At 34.5% G+C, this 16,549-nt stretch overlaps 1 protein-coding gene across 1 annotated transcript in view; it reads right to left on the bottom strand.

Moving 5' to 3' along the window:
* Positions 1-6,787, bottom strand: part of LOC124360272 (serine/threonine-protein kinase BCK1/SLK1/SSP31) — a 34,939-nt gene extending 28,152 nt beyond the window's left edge. Inside the window, exon 1 of the mRNA XM_046813729.1 lies at positions 6,649-6,787. The gene's annotated coding sequence lies outside the window, so the exon portion shown is untranslated. The remainder of the gene's footprint in view (positions 1-6,648) is intronic.
* Between the last annotated feature and the right edge of the window lie 9,762 nt (positions 6,788-16,549).

Consider the following 16,549-nt stretch of genomic DNA (forward strand, 5'->3'; position numbering starts at 1 on the left):
TTAGCACAAAAATAAAAATTGGTCATTTATTGGAGTGTTTGATCATATATTAAGCATATATTACCTCATCAGCTAAAGTGCTTTTTTTTTTAAAGAAAATTGTATATAGATGCTTAGAAATCATAGAAGAATTGAATAATGTTAGTTATTTCATGTAAAGGATCGTTGGGGCAGATTTCTTTTTAAGGTAGGTTAATTGATACTATTTATAAATTAATATAAACTATTTCAGACTATAACGAAATCGTTTTGATCAGGTGGAGACACCTGCATAGGGCATTTCTGAACCTGCAGAGGTGGGAATTTTAGCTCCTAGGGATTGAGGTTTATCAAGAGCATCACTCAAGATGACTTGTATTGTCTAGGTTTCAGGGTTGTTACAATAGATCCTCAGGATCGCAGTGACAGAGAGTATTATCTTGCCCTTTCAACCCTTTAGTTTAGCCCGAACGATAACTAACCTAGACGAAAACTACAGCAAAGTACAGCGCAGCAACAACTGACAAAATGAGCTGACTGTTATTTTTCATTCTAATAAAAGGCTTACAAAATAGAGCCAGTGCGTAGAGAAATCTCTCCTACGTTGTACTATGAACATTACGGAATTAAATAAACCGTTTTACGGCAATTTAACAAAAACAAACATATTGCACAGTGCAATAGTAGCGGTTGGAGGGTTAAACAACAAAATAAACAACAGATATCCATTGAATGGCAGTCGGAGGGGTATTTATTTACATTAGCGTGACCATGGAAAATGGACTTTTTTTCATGGGTTGGGCATTTATAGCCAAGTATTATTATCACAGGTGCATATGAACTGGGGGGAAAGTATATTATTGTATTATATTGATGTCTTTCGGACATTATTACGTTAAGGAGCAGGGTCAACGGGCAGGCATCGTTGACAGGATTAACGTATTAGTCAGCATCATTTCAGTAACTTATCACTACCTTAATGTTCAGGTGGGTACAGTTTTGCAGCCGCAACCCAGAAATGGTGGATCCGCTCATTGAGGTTTGGGTATTTCGCCTTATAAAGGTATTCACCCAAATACCCCACAAAATGAGTTTTTATCCTGCCGTAACGTAGAATTACGATAATTTCATTGATTGTATGCGCCGGTAAGATACACGATGGGTAGTTATTATCGTACCATGAAAGATTTTTGACAAATTTATACAAGTAACAAACCAAAAGTTAATTATAACATAATTTATTATACGAACATAACATACTTTTTCATTAAATGTGTTTGGTACGATTATTTTATATGAAAGTACGATAATTTCTCTTTGTTGGTGTGATAATCGGTTTTTAAAATCTGGCTAGGTATACTGAATTTGAGCAGACGTGGAGTTATAGGAAACTGTCAAAAACGGAGTTTTCACAGGATTTAAAAAAATCGTAGCTCCTTTGATTTTCGTTGCCGACGAATTTTTTTCAAATTGTTTTCAGAAAAAATTGTAGTTTTCAGAAAAAAAATGAACATACCTTTCCATGGTCATGTTAATGTAAATTGATACCGTCGGAGGGGTATTGTTTTGAAAGCTATGTTTTCTCCTACTTAGTTGTATAGTTTGTTTTTGAAGTTGACTTGTATTAGTCAAAACTGTAGTTTACCCACATTTTGTAATCTCTGATGTTTTAGCTCAGAGAGCTAAGCATTGATGGTGTTGATGTAAGCTTGGTGTTAAGCCTATGTTGTTACTTATCGTCGGTGAAGAAACAATACCGCCTATCTACACATTTTTCGGAAATAGAGTTACTGGTCCCAATAGAAAGGTACTGCGAATAGGCTTCTTTCTTGGTCATAGTTTTAAAAGAATTCCGTTAGATAGGGCAGTTATACCATATGGAACAATACCGCCAATCAGAGTTCTGCCTGAAATACCGCCCAACTGCATTAGTCGTCACTAAACAACACTGAATACAACAGGTAAGCTGTCTTAGACACCTCGTTTTGTACATTTGAAGTGCATGTTAATTATACACTTCTACTTATTTTCATTATTAGCATAATTATATTATATTAGTTACTGTTACACAATATTTATACTTATTTAGTGTTTGGATTGTTAAATAAATCCAGTGATTAAGCTGTGTGTAGATAGGCGGTATTATTTGGAACAAAATCAACATGATAAATTGTAGTTAGGCGGTATTACAAATTATATGTTGGTTTATTTTTGCAATGTTAAACTGCACTAATGGAAAGGGTCTTGTGAATATTATTCAATTAAGTAATTTAACATAATTTTACGTTATGTTCTGTTAGGTCTATTGTAAAAATATAAAAAACCTACAGCTATCAACCAACCTAAACACTTACATTATTAAGTGTTCCCGTATTTAATTGCTTCATTGTTTCAGGATTGATGATATGGCGAAATTTACTAACTACAGATGAAATAATACAGGCACTTCTTGACCCAGACACTCCAGTTGATTCGACACAAGTGAAGCGGAAATTGAAATCGATGATACTTATGCTGGTTTAGAACATAATATACCTGAAGGTAAGTCTATTGTCAACTAATTAAGTCAATATTGTCAGTCTATTTTGAAATAACTGGTATCTAATGCAACAATTATTAATTGAGCTGTTGTATGAGAAATAAGTCTTATTAAAGGCTGAAAACAATAATCGCATGCACTAATATTTTTACAACTTAACCCACTGGTCACCAACGGCAGCGATCAGTATCACACACATCACATCTAGTAGGTAGGACATTGCCGATGGCCCTTTCTTGTTTTTCAGTTTGATGCAGCCACATAATCAACTTATTATCAAAACTAGGATAGAGGTATATTATGTCTTCCACTACAGCTCAGCAATATTGTAAACTTTACTGGTACCAAGTGTTATACTTATTTTTAGATGGAACAGGTGTTTCTGCGGAAGTGTTTTATAAGGAGACTAACACAGAAGTATAATGATGTCTTAAGTTACAACTAACAAAATATTGCAAAGCTAACAAGTTTTCTTCTTATTTTTAGTTTTTTGTTTGGAGAACCAACAAGTGGAACGAGAAGAGGAGATACAGACAAATAACCTACAAGAAAATAAAGAAGGAGGGAACGACACTGATGGTGACCAACAAGTTATGATTTCTGATAATCAGTTAACAGAAGTGACTGAAATTAATGACAACGGAGAAATTCTTTACTCTGACAATGATGTAACCTTTGAAAATCTATTTGAATCTGATTTGGACCCAGAAGAAAACCCTGTAGAAAACGAACATGACAATTTGGACATAGAGAGAAGTGACAACACGTTAAATGTTACAGCAGGTGAAATTCCGAAAATCAGAATCTTGAAAATGATGAGGAAGCAGCAATACTTCCCGAATGTAAAAGGAAGAAAAATAATTCTAAGAATTGGAAGAAAAATGTAAATAAACAGCTGAGAATGAGTGGAAAACCTTATGTTGAGTATAGGAGCACAAAAGAAGGAAAGGTATTTCACCATCAGGACAAGGTAGAACGAAAAATGGGGGCACCCTGCCAGTCAGCAATGTGCAAAAAATCAAAAGTCAGGCATTGTCATGATTTTTCACAAGAACAGAGAAAAACACCATATTTGAAAACTTCTGGAAAGGGATGAATTGGGACCAGCGGAAAGTTTACCTAGTGAACATGGTAGAAAAAACCGTTGTCAAACGGAGGACCACTGTTGTAGAAGGTGCTGCAGATACAAACAGAAGAGGTGATATCTTAAGATACTTTTTAAGCATAGATGATATCAAGAGACAGGTCTGTCAAAAAATGTTCTTACAAACATTAGGTATTAAAAAATGGACAGTTCGTTACTGGGTATCTGGTGACAAATTCAGTGGTAATGAGAGTCTAGAAAACTACACGTCTGCTGGCATGGCCCTTCAAGCTTCAGTTACACGTCCATCTTCTGCCCAAAAGCCTAAAAAAGCTCAAGCAAAAGAATTCGCAAAATCTTTCCTTCAGAGCCTGGCTAAGTTGCCATCCTACTACTGTCGAACGTCTACGACGCGCCTCTATCTTGAACCTATATTTACTACACTATCCCATCTCTACAGAGTATACAAAGACCGTTGTCTTGAAGAAGGATCTACAGTTATTAGCAGAACTCTCTTTGAAAACCTTTTCAAACAAATGAATTTGGCCATTTATCAGCCTAAAAAGGACAGGTGTGATGTGTGTGTGGGTCATGAGGTTGGTAACGTTACTGATGAGGACTACAACGAGCATGTTAAATTAAAAATTGAAGCTAGAGAAGAAAAGGATGCAGATAAGGAGAAAGCTAAATTGAACCAATGCTACATTTTCTGCTCAGATGTTCAGGTAGTTAAGCTCTGCCCAAGTGTAAATGCCAGTGCCTTATATTACAAGATAAAGTTAAATATTCACAACTTCACTATGTACAATCTTTCCACAAAGGAGGTGCAGTGCTTTTGGTTTGATGAGACAACTGCTAAACTTGTAGCATCAGTGTTTGCCACTTGTGTCATTGACACTCTGAAGTCTATCTTAAATGACGATCCTAAATCAGTAATCTTATGGTCTGACGGATGCCCGTATCGGAAAAAAAATGCAGTGTTTTCAAATGCTCTTCTGCATTTGGCAGTTGAAAAAAGCGTTTCAATAGAACAGAAATTTTTAGTAAAAGGACACACCCAAATGGAGTGTGACTCCGTACACAGCACAATCGAAACTGCATTAAAAGGCAAATCAATACACCTCCCAAGTCAGTATCATCAAATTTCTCAAGAAGCCAGAGTTAAACCTTTTCCATATAAATCAAAATTCTTGACCCATGATTATTTCATGGACTTCTCAAAGAAAGAAACTTTGATTTATCAATCTATCAGGCCTGGCCGAGGTAAAGGTGACCCAACGGTTTATGACATAGCAGCTATCAGATATAATCCTAACGGGAAGATTGAAACAAAGTTAGATTTCAAATCAAGTTATGTAGAGTTACCTAGACGACCAAAGCAAGGTATGTTTGTAACAGCATTCCCACCATTGAACCATCAAAAAGTACCTGTTTCTAAACCAGTTACCATCAAATAGTTCTAAATATAAGAACCTACAAGATTTAAAGTGTGTCCTTCCACAGGACTGTCATGTATTTTACAACCAACTACCTCACTTGGAAGACTGATATTTTTTGCCTTAATGTATACAAACTGCGGTATTTATTTACAATACCGTGACCATGAAAAATGGACTTTTTTTTCATGGGTTGGGCATTTATAGCCAAGTATTATTATCACAGGTGCATATAAACTGGGGGGAAAGTATATCATTGTATTATATTTATGCCTTTCAGGCATTATTGCATTAAGAATGGAAAATAACCGACAAAATTTTGTCGAACAACACTTGGAGGGTTAAGGATCAGGGGCATCACGTGATCTGGGATTCGACTTTTGCAAGCTCGAGTTAATTTTTTTTTTCTAAAATAGCAAGCAGTGCGCAGCGGGCAGGCATCGTTGACAGGATTAACGTCATCATTTCAGTAAAATTGCCAGAGGTACTGTCAAAAACAGAGTTTTCAGAGGATTTCAAAAAATCGTAACTCCTTTGATTTTCGTTGCCGACGAATTTTTTCTTCACTATTGTTTTCAGGAAAAATTGTAGTTTTCAGAAAAAAAAAATGAACATACCTTTCCATGGTCACGTTATTGTAAATTGATACCCAAACTGCTGTTTTATTGACTGCTATAGTGTCATCAGTTTAGACCAACTGTAAAAATATAATATTAAATATTTCTACTTAAAAATGTACTTCCTTTTCTAATCTACAAAATGTAATTAAATATTGTGTTATAATGAAATAATTGATTTAATACCGCTTAACTGCTAAATATGAAGTACTTTTATAATCTAATACCGCTTAACTACAAAGTTTAAAACTGCCCGTCTAAGTTACAAGAAACAATAAAACAATGAAGTAATACCGCCTAAGTGAAATAACTAAATGCAAACTAAGAAAAAGTATTCAAAGTTATATTGTATGGTTTAAACAACATATTTAAAAGGCTACGAAAAGTTTTATGCAAAATTAACTGTCGTAAACTATATGGTGCAGTTTTTTGTGCCTCCTGTAAAGTTTTAGAATTGTCACTTAGGCGGTATTGTTCCTTCACTGACGTTATAATCTTTTACCAATACTGGCCTACATAATAAGTAGACTAATATAAGTAGACATACTTTTTGTAGGAGTTTTGGTTGTCTTTTATGAAAATCACTAGTTCTAACCTGCTGTCACTTTCCACATACTATTCTACTACCATATCCATTAGCCACTTAGTTAAATGGAAATCATCTTGTTAAATGATGTATAGCTGACTTATATAGTTTGAACAATTTCATCAAAGGGCTACATTTAATTCTTTGCATTGCAAGTTAAGTAGGCCTATCTACATTTGTTTGTTTTAGGTCTCTAATGAGACATATTTTATAAGGCCGTTATTTAATAAACAATTCAGCATATAATAATAAATGACTGTGGAGCTTAATTCTAAATTAATGAGTAGGTAGAAACTTATTTGAGCCCTTTGTGTACACATCTTGATAGTCCTCTAATGACCAATAATAGCAAGCAGACAGATTGTTTTACATAAACATTATTTTAAATTATGTAAATTGTAACATACCAGTTAAAACGCAAACTATGACGAGAAAACAATTTCACTACGCACAAAACATTAAATTTGCAGAAAACAAAAGTTTTAAGCCTTCACACATTCACTCCCACAAACACAACGATCATTGTACTCTAGTAAATTTGAACGAAATTAAAACTCAACGGCAACGGTGAACTACAAAGAGGTAGGAAGCGTTGTTGCAATATAAAGCAGAGAGGTACACAGACAGAAGTGTTGACTGTTCATCAGAAGTCTTTGATTTTTATAGGCATATATAATTTGCTACGTAAATCATTTAAACCACATTAAGTGTACAGTATCAATAATATTCTCAAAACCTTTTGATTATAACTGCTTTAAAGGATAAAGTTGTACTTTTCTATTTCAAGGCACGAGGAATATGCGTATATGTACAAAGTGTGAGATTTCGATCTTCCAAACAAACCATTAAAGCACGATATTTGCACTTAAACACTAGTTAAGAATTGCATTAATTTATACAATAGCCTACTTATAATTTTTCAGAGCTCGTTGGTGTCTGTATTAGTTTTTGTTATTATTCTAACTTATACTGCCTAAGAACGATCTCAACAAACCAGATTACACGATTAAGTACCACGGTGATCCCCTCTTAAGAGAAATCGTACCTGATGGATTAACTGCTGCCCTACTCTCCAAAAATGCTATCAGAGTTATAGGTCAAACGGAATTCCTTCAAACAATCTGTCAGAAACGTAAACTGTATATTTTGGTGCGTCCTCTGTTTGTGATACTAAATGTGCTCGCTACTATTCGTACCTTTTACTGGAAATATTAGATGGTTACCGTCAATAATTTTTGAGGCCCATGATTTTTCTCAACATAAAAATATTAATGTAACTAATAGACTATTATTACATTCTTAGTGTAGAATACCTTTTTTGTTTGATTAATATTGCAGCAATGCAGTGGTTTAAATATGTACTAAAATTAAGTCTAATTTAAATTAAGAAACTAATCTCCCGTAACTTTCTCGTTGACAGTCAGTAGACATCACCGTGACTGGTGTGGGTCCAACAGCCCCATCGTACACATGTACGGTATGACGTACCGCTCTAATTTTATTCGCGTTATAGTTTTTAACAAAATTAATTATTTTTTTGTACTTTGTCCTGATATAACTGGAAACCTGTATTTTAGGTTTGTCCCACTTATCGTTTCGGCCATTTAATTAAACCCTTATAAGGGTTCCATAATCCAGGAATAAACCTATAAACTATTATAATAATAAAGAGATAACATGGTGGTAATGTATTTTCTGACGTCATTAGTTAAGCAGCATTTACGGTAATTTGAATTACTTTTACGAATTAAATATCATAAATTATAAAACATTATGTGTACGAGGTAATGCCATAATGCCATTACTCTTTGTTAACTACTAATTCATAATAAGTATTTAATTCAAATGGCAATTCAACAATGCGTTAAAAATATGTAAGTAGTATAATATTTGTGGCAATGGATTTGATGGAAATCAAAGCTGACGATAGATCGACATGTTTCTTCTTATACATAAAATTCGTATTATTATATAATTATTAAACAATAGTGTCCTCCTCATTAGATTGCGTAATACTAAAATATTATGAAATCAAAATGATTTTGTTGTCGAGAAGATTTGCCGAGCGATAGAAGCAGAATAAGGTGGAGGAAGGGAGATGCATAGAGAAGAGTCTTGTAGTGGGTACTCGTATTTGGAGAGGAATCGGGACCGCAGATTGCATTACAGCCACGACAGTAAGCAGAAAACTATAACAATTTAGTGGTCAGAACTAACGTAGCTACAACCTTTATGTCTTCGTTATGCAAGTCGAACAAATCCATTTCACAGATTTGTTTAATTTATTTCAGGAAACGCACTTTTTGTTACAAGGTACATACGTTTGTAGTACTTGAAATTGACAAATAACTATGACATTAATTTCACAACTTCAGTAACAAAATAATAATAGAACTATTATTAAAAAAATTAATAAAGCTAAAAGACACATTAATACATATTGCAGAAATTAATATTATGCAACATATAAGGAATAAAAATAACACCAAATGACAAATCAATAAACCCAACAAAAAAAGGCAGACGAAGGCAACACTCCAGCTTTGCCAAATTAATATCTATGTATATTTAGATGTAAAGTTTCACTCCAATCAATCTGAAGAACCTCAACTACACCGATCCAGAGAACAATAATTTAGATCGATACAGCGCCTAGACAATACCGTTGAATATCCAAGATTAACCATATCATGGTCAAATAAAGCGTTCACTAAAATACTAAATTTTTATTTTTTTATAATGACAAATATTTATAGAATTTTTTGTGGGAATCGGTACCCCCCAAACCTGTAACATTTTGTATGGTTGTAAATGCAATTAAAGAGTATTCAAGGGGGAGATGGAACATAAATATTATATACACATGTTTATCAAATATAATTTACGTAATAATATGAATAATTAATGAGTTAGTGTGTATTTATACTTTTTAAAGAGTGTTTAATAGGAGTGACTTTTTGTAAAGTCCGTGCCTAATATTTTGTAGAAGTTGGAATCGAATATTTATAATGTGGATAGTGCATAGACGATGTATTTTTATATTGATACAAGAAACAAAAAATACTCATAGCCTATCATGAAAAATGAAATTTCCAACATAGAGATCAATATTCATACTTATACTGTTAGAGACTTTTCACCTGTCGTCACAAACGCATAGTTTATTAACTGTTCTCCGTTCTATGGTACTATTGTTGGTTAATCTAACACTACGTCTATCTTGTTTTCATTTAAGCAATTGACTTTATTCCCTATTGCCCGTTGCCCATCTTCTAGGTTTGTTGTTGAACATTTATGGTGTTCCCAAAAAGTTTATCATTCATTGTCAAAAGTGGCTTGTGGGTAGATCACTTAATTTGGTTTCAAACCAAGGCATCATTTCTAGAGTGATTTATAAAGGTCTGCCTCAGGGAAGTACCTTGAGCCCATTGCTATTCTCATTATATTTGGCAGAAATAAATAATTGTTTGCCTGAAGGAGTCATATCGCTACAATATGCTGATGATGTAGCTTTGTACTCAAGTAATAAGAAAATTGATCAAGTAATGGTTAAAATGCTGACCGCACTCACAAATATTGATAACCTTTTCAATAATATGAGCTTTAGTTTAAGTGTGAGTAAATGCAAAGCTATGGTTGTATCTAGAAAGAAGAGGATACACAATGTTATAAATCTTAAAGTTGAAGGTCAACAACTCCCAATTGAGTCAAGAGTTAAAATGCTCGGTATAACGATCGATAATCAATTAAAATTTGATGAACACATAAACAACTTAATAAACCAATGCAGTAAAGATTTGAATATCATCAAGATGATTACCTGTGGAAAAAATGGTGTTAATCCTCATTTCGCACTTACAGTTTATAAATGCTTAATTAGATCTAAACTTGATTACTGCTCGTTTCTGTTTGGGAACTGTTCAGAACATAGATGGTTTGAAATAGAAAAAATTAAAAACCAAGCTTTAAGGATAGCTTTAGTAGCCCTCAAATCATCTCCTATAATCGCCTTACAATCTGAATCAGCTGTATAATCTTTAAACCTGCGAAGAAAAGTTTTAACGGAAAGACTTGTGTATAAAACTATCACAGATATTGATAACCAAAATCGATACAGATGCCTATACCTACAACTACTAATCAACATCAACCCTTACTGGAAATGTAAAACGACTCCACTCTATATTGAGGCCATAGATTCCATGGTTAACTTCACCCCAGACTTTCCTGAAATGAATAAGAAAAAATTCAGATCTACTGATTGGGAATTTCCCCCTCAACTAGCAAACATTTCTGTACAGATCAATGATACAATAGATGATAAAATTTTAACTAAGAAAGATAATTCTCCGGAAGTTTTCCAACAGATAGTTAACCAAATGATCAACTTAACCTATAGAGACAGGATCAAAATATTTGCAGACGGGTCTAAAACAGGCGAAGGTACAGGAGCAGCATTGAATGTGAAAAAGAAATATAAACTTTCACCAAATGCATCGATTTATACAGCTGAGCTTTTTGCTCTATACATGTGTTCTCAGCTTATGAATAACCTCCCCAACTGTGACATATTAATCTGCACTGATTCTCTTTCTGCCATCAAATCACTTCAAAGTATATGTGATGGCATAATAAAAGATAACATGTCTCTTGAAATAATAAAAAACTGTGTAGACTCCAAGACTAGAATAACCTTTCAGTGGATACCTAGCCACGTGGGTTTGAAATATAATGAAATGGTTGACAAGCTCGCAAAAGAGGCAGTGGTGAATGGAATATCTGTTCAAGACATCGCCCTTCCATTAACTGACCTCAAATCTTTTCAAAAGAGGAAGATACTTGAAGAAAAAAACAACTTGTTGCTATATACAACAAAGGCCAGGTGGTATAGGAGTGTACAACCTATCAGTGAGTGGATTTTCAGTGAGAGTAACAGGTTTTGAACTGACAAGCTCTATAATGTGGTGTCTAATTTAAGTAATTATATAAAATTTTAGTTTTCCATTGGTCTATAATTCTGTGTTTTTGTAAATATTTCACTATAGTGTCATCCTTGAAGACATGGACTTGGACTGTAAGACTATTTTTAATTGAAGTTTTAAAATTGTATAATCTTCTCATAACATAACCTCACTCTTATTATTAAAAAACTTAATTGTACTGACTTCATCACATAATCTCAATAGTTTGAAAGATTAACAGTGGAATTTGAAGTTTGACATATATTAACACTAACAATAACATTTTGGAAAGCCCAGTGACTGTTTAAGACAAAAAAAACTCATTTCTCTTGCCAGTTGGATAAACTGAACTATCAGTGTTTAGTTCTGTTAACTGATTATGAATAATCAAATAGCTCATTTGATAAGGTGACTGGCTCCTAATGTGGCAGATCCGGGTTCAGATCCCACTGATGGCGTATACTTTTTGCAACCTCAATTCTTAAATTTATTCTTATCATCTCTTGTCTGAAACGTAATAAAAATTGTTATAAAGGTTTTTAAAGTTTTAAAAAAATTTTTAAAATTTTTATTTTATTTTAATCTTTTATCTGACTGCTATTTGACTTATTTAACTAATTGTTATATTTGTGTATTTTTATTATTTTAATGTTAAATGTTTTGTATGTATGCATTGTAATTATTATTGTCACCTTTTATGCTTATAACTTATCTGGCTTACAACTTTTGTATTTTAATATTTGTAATTGATTCACAATTTACTTTTTATTGTTATAATAACTATTTATAAGAGTCTTAATTACTTTTTTTATTTTTAACCTGTCTTAATTGTTTTTAACCTTGTCCTGAACGTTGGCTTGTTCAATGCCTTTGTTTCGTATGAGTATAGCCCTGGGGTTCTGGAATCAGTGAAATACAGTAGCTATACCGGACATACGCTCAAGTGGCCAAACTCAATTTCTTGAACTTAAAATTTTTCATTAATTTACCATTTTATTATATATGATGGAGGAAATTATTTATGAAACTCCATTGCACGATGATAACCAGGAAGAAATTCTTACTTTCTCTGTGGGGAGAATTGAATATTCTTGCTGCCAACAATCCTGACGTTGATTTTGAAGCATTATTTGTACATATTACCAGTTTGCTTCGTTTTTTGGACCTTTTAAATGTGGAGTGTAAAAATAAACAGGACGATCTCCAGGCTCTAAGTGCGGAAGTGAAAGTGCTAGAGTCAAAACTCAATTTAGAGAAGGACGTAAGGACAGGAGGAAAAGGATACGTCTTTCAGAATCCAGGACCAAGCAGCGTCAGAAATGCGTTCACTGAGCCAGCGCATTGAGACACTGCAGGCTTCTCTGAGACAGCGGGATCTGCACATCTCATCCATCATTGCCGAAAAAGACTCGTACAAGCTTAAGTTAGATGACAGGTCTAATAGTATTAAGACTCTTAAGTTTGAAAATGAAAACAAAAATAAATGTATAGAGAATCTGAACCTAAAGTTTTGATTTAGCAAAGAAAGAAATTTCTAATCTTAAACAAATGACAACTGATAAATGGTTAGATGATAATATCATCCATGAATATTTCTCATCTATGCAAAGTAGTGTAGGTGATATGGGTCAGTGCTTATTTGTCAGTCCTCCGTGTCACATCTGATTAAAAAGACCAGTAACACTGCTTTGGATCTTTTAAAATCTCCATCTTATCAGGCATGCAATTATGTGTTTGTTGCTGTCAGTGATATCCTGGGTGAGGCTAATGGGGGGAATGGTTCTCACTGGTCTCTTGTTTTTATTGACAAATCTAGACACCAGGCTTATCATCTAGATTCTCTAGTAACATTTAATGACCTTCCTGCTCTTACAAACTGTTACCAACTTGAAAATCCCACCTGACAATTTGATTTCTGTTAGTTTGCACTCAGCAAAACAATAGTTATGAATGTGGGATAAATGTAATCCTAAATGCAAAGTTCATTTTCAACTATTTTTGTTGTTCTCATGTACAAAAACCATTTCTCGAATGGTTCCATGATGGGTTCGAGTTTGCCTGATGACTCTGTAAATAAAAACTGATGTAGTTGATCTTCCTGTAAATAGAAAATCTATCTGTCAAAGAGCTGATAGCTTTAGTGATAATGCCGAACAAATTGTAAGTCCTGTAATACTCAAGAAATCAGCAGAAAATTGCTGGAAGTTAGTTAAAACAAAAAAAACTAAAACTAAAGGGAACGAATAAAAACTCATGCCGGTTGCAAAGCAGTCAGCTCGCTTTGAATGTAGTAATAAGTTTAGTAGTTTAGGTTCACAAGAAACCACTTGATGTACAAGTTTCTTACATAAGAAATGTATCTGGAACATGGAAACAAAAATCTCAAAGTTCAATGTCAAAGCATAAAAAAAATTTCAAGAAAAAGACCATGTTAAATTAATGCGCCACATTAAAACTCAGTCTGTGACTGAGAAAGAACAGGTAATGACTCCTACTTACAATTGACTAAAAATCAGTCTACTCTTCAAAGTGAGTTGTTGTGTCGAAGATGTGAGTAATGGAAGTAACAACTCTAGATTTAATGAAAATGTGTTATTAATAGGTGACTCAATTATTCGATATGCAAGTGAAATAAGCTTTAAGAAGGGAGCAATAGTGGAACTTTGTCCGGGTGGCAAAATTAAGGATATAAAAGAGAAATTGTTGAATTACACTGGTGAAAAAATTTCTGTCATATATTTTCATGTGGGAACAAACAATTTTTAAAGATGGTATAATGGAGGGGCTGGCTATAACGGTGGCCATGGAAAGCGTGAGACCCTCCATGACATGGCCGACCTTGTGTTCACCACCAAAACCCATTTTCCTAATACTATGGTTTTTGTTAATAGCATATTAGTAAGGTCTGATATAACATATAGAGCTTTGTTTTGATTTTAATGATCAGCTGGATGTCATGTGCAACAATTTTGTGTGTAATGTTTGTTGAGGCAAATTGTTGGGTGTGAAGAAGCAACATCTTGCCAGAGATGGTTAGGCATCTGAATAGAAAAGGTAGCCATCAGCTAGGAACTCTGTTTTTCAGAAGTGTTTTCTGTTGCCTTCGGTCTTAAAAAGGGATATGACACTGTTAGTGTAATTCCTGGCTTGGAGGAAAATGCCTCAAAAGAGCCAATTCTGCCCGAGGAGGTTCCTTGCAGTCCATCTGATATCACCCAAGGAGAACATTTTTTAGAGGATATGTCTCAAATGACCCTACCACTGTAGCTGAGCACAGTTCACCTTGCAAACTAAAGATAGTTCACCATAATGTTCAGGGTCTTTCAAGTAAGTTTTGACCATTTTCAAATGTTCATTGAATCTGAAGATCCAGACATAATTTGCCTTTCGGAACACCATTTAAGAGACTTTGAATTTGAAGTTGCATCTTTTCTACGGATATAATGGCATCACAGCCTACTGTCGAAAAACTCTTCATAAGGGAGGTGTATGTATTTATAGTAAGTCTTCAATCAATTCTGAGGTAATAGATGTCTCACGTTATTGTCTTGGAAGGCAGGTGCGAGCTTGCTGCTGCGAGGTTTCACCTTAGTAACACCTCATTTTTGATAATCACTGCTTATAAGCCACAGCCCTTTTTCGTCCTCAATACAGGAGCACGACATTTTACAGGTGTTTATCAGAATGTCTGGAAAAAAATTATAAGTCCAGATATCAGAACCATTGTTGTGGGCGACTTCAATGTCGACTTGTCTGTGTCTGATGGTTAAAGTTGATGATTGATTTACACATGGCTTCTCATGACCTTAAAAATAAGGTAAAATCTTATACCAGGGAATTTAAAAACTCCAAGTCCTGATTGGACCATGTTTACACCGATCTCTCTGATGACGTTTTGTAGTTGTTCCGTTTTAATTACTGCATTGTCCGATCACCATGCACTAGTGATCAGTGTCAAACTACCCACTTCAAGTGACTCAAGTCATCCTAAGTATTATCTCAAGCGATCGTTTTCTGATGATAATATCCGTATTTTCAAATATCTAATTGACAAGGAAACGTGGTCTAATGTTTATGAGGCTGGGACTATAAATGATAAAATGCGTCTATTCCAATCTTCAATCTCCTTTTATTTTGAACAGGCTTTTCCTGAAAAGAAAAGAAGAGTTCGCAAAGGTGCCTCACGCAGCAAAGTGTCCTTGAGTGATCACCAATTGAAAACTTAGAGATATGGTTCTCCAGAGGTATTTGCTTCACTAAAGATTTGGATTCTTCTGATCGGAGGAGGAAAGCATTACTTATCATTGAAGAGAGAATACAAGTCTTGTGTTAGGCTTGCTAAGTCATCTAAGGTGCTTGATGTTATACAAAAATCTTCTAATAAAGTCAAAAAATATGTGGGAGATCGTTAATGAAAGTAGAGGGAAGAATCAGTCTCCATGTAAATGTCCCTCCGCACCGTCAAAGATGACAAGGGAGTTGATATCAGTGATCAAAACTGGTCTCAAACATGTTTAACAAAATTCTTTATTGATGTGTCTAATAGTGCATCAACCTCATCCAGTATTCCTCATTCTTATGTGCAGCCTGGATTGTGTACATCTTCATTTTTTCTTATCACCAGTTACTAGGAGAGAGATAACAGATATCATCAGGTCTTTGAAGCCAAAGACGTCTTCTGGCTGCGACAGGATATCATCTAAATTGCTTATGTCATGTAGTGATATATTTTGTTGACCCACTCGTTCACCTTATTAACTGTTTCATTCGAAGGTGGAGTTTTCCCAGATTTGTTGAAGCTTTCTGTTGTGAAAGCCCTTGCTTAAAAAATGAAGAGTGGATGAACTCGATAATTTTAGACCAATATCTATCACATCAACGTTTTCAAAGATATTTGAGAAAGGGCAGTCTTAAATAGATTATGGTCTTTTATTAATCACAACAGTATTTTGTTTGAGAATCAGTTTGGGTTTGTTAAAGGACGGTCAACTGTCAAATGCAATGTTTACGCTCATCAACAAAATAGTAAATGCCTTGGATAGAGGTAGGTCTGCTTCCGGTGTCTCTTTTTTCGATCTTCGGAAGGCTTTCGATGTTGGTTTCCATGACATCATGTTGGAAAAGCTCGAAGGCATTGGAGTTCGAGGAGTGGCGAACCAATGGCTTTCATCTTATTTGAGGGATCGTCGACAGGCGTAGAAGTGTCCTTCATCGATGCTGCAGGCACTGTGAGGCGATGCTACTCGGATGTGCTGAGCGTTTAAGGCGGGGGTGCCACAGGGCTCCATACTCGGCCTCTTCTGTTTATTATATATGTAAACGACCTCAGGAGTTGTAATGCGGAGGC

Source organism: Homalodisca vitripennis, chromosome 4, assembly GCF_021130785.1.
Source record: "Homalodisca vitripennis isolate AUS2020 chromosome 4, UT_GWSS_2.1, whole genome shotgun sequence".
In the NCBI taxonomy this organism is placed as follows: Eukaryota; Metazoa; Arthropoda; class Insecta; order Hemiptera; family Cicadellidae; genus Homalodisca; species Homalodisca vitripennis.